We start from the raw sequence: 1,648 nt of genomic DNA, 5'->3' as shown, positions 1-1,648 counted from the left end.
TAAACACAGCAGGATCTTTTTTAGGGTTTTATTTTTTTGTAACTTTGAAGAAACTGGCTCTTGCCGCTGCTTTTGCCCACAAGCAGTCAAGTGTGGACCATCAGCAGGCAACGGTCAGAGCTAGAGCCGGAGTGACATGTGCGGGGCGGTAAAGTGGCAGGCTCCTTCTGCTTTAATGGGGTAATCATCGTCACTGTATCTCGTAGACCTCAGAGCCCGTCTTTGGGCTGTGGCAAGTTCCACTGCTCCTAGCTGGAGGACCTGCATATTTTGTGACTCTGCTCATGTGAATGCATGAGCAGGCTCAATGCTGCTGCAGCTTGGATGAGCAGGGAAGGGCATTGAGCACATCTTGTTTGTGACGGAGCTTCTGCTGCAGGATGAGAGACGGGCTCTCAGAGATGCCTGCACCTGCTGGAAGAGAGAACTAACTGATTGTAAGAGGAAAAACGTAACAAACAACCAACAGTCTGGTAGCACCTTAGAGACTAACACCACATGTCTATGGGATCGTGAGCTTTCGTGGGCACGTGACCAGATGACCAGAGTATTGGAAGTCCAGATCCAAGAATAAATAAGGGGGGAGGAAAAAAAAATTGAAGGGGAGGAAGAAAAAAAGGCAGTGAGTAGATAAGCTTCAGAGGGATAGCCAAGTGAGTCTGTAACAGGCAAAACTTAAACAACGACAAACAGTCTAGTAGCACCTTAAAGACTAAATAGCTACAAGAGGCTGATAAGAACCATTAGTTAGCACTTGGAAAGGAAGATGACCAACACCGGAGTCTACACAGCCATGAAGAACCATTTGCACTTTCGTTGGTTGGTTGGTTAATAATGGGTGAGCCAGCGGATATCCCGGTTCATACCATTTGCATGAGAATTAACTTCATTCACAAGTTTAAGTTCCAACCTTTCTCTGTGAATTTGGCTTGTAGACTTGGCTTTCCCATAGAGACTGTCCAGTTTGGCCAATATACATTGCAGTGGGGCATTTGATGGCATAGATCCCATTAGTGGATCTTAAGAGTAAACTCTTGACAAGGACTGCAGTGTCTGAGAGCATACGGCGAAGTCCTGGACTTCCCAAATGTTGCTTCATGTTGTTTGGTTTTAATTTGTTAGCGTTTCCTAAATTGGGTCCAGAAGCTGCCCCACTCTTCGCTATGGCAGTCTGGAGAATGTCCTCTGGAGAGCAGCAATCCGCTCCTCAGCTGAGTGTTTTGAAGAGCTGCAGTTGATAGAGGGAACTGTTTGGCTCCTTTCCCAGGGAAGTGATGAGGTTGCCAGAGATGCTGCTACGCAGACAGAGTCAACAGAGTGGGTCAGGTTATTGTCAGCATCGTGTCCTGGCTCTGCTCATGGTGAAACCAGTGGGAGTTTTGGCATTAACTTCAGTAGGAGCCAATTTGGGCCCTCCAACTCACAAGACAGTAAGATGAGACTCTGCCACCAGACATGGTGTGACACGGCAGCCTCTGTAGCCGGCCCCTGCCTTTCTTCAGGGCCTGTTCCTCACAGTGTGTGTGTTGAGATCGGAGCCAGGGGCATGGATTGCAAGGAAGAGGGGCCTGGGAGCACTGTTTGTTAGCAGCCCAGAGGAGCTGACCCTGGCTGCCCTTTGCCTGCTGTCTCCAGTGCCAAAAGCTGC

The sequence above is a fragment of the Pelodiscus sinensis genome, chromosome 21 (assembly GCF_049634645.1).
Source record: "Pelodiscus sinensis isolate JC-2024 chromosome 21, ASM4963464v1, whole genome shotgun sequence".
In the NCBI taxonomy this organism is placed as follows: Eukaryota; Metazoa; Chordata; order Testudines; family Trionychidae; genus Pelodiscus; species Pelodiscus sinensis.
This window is presented reverse-complemented; position numbering follows the sequence as displayed.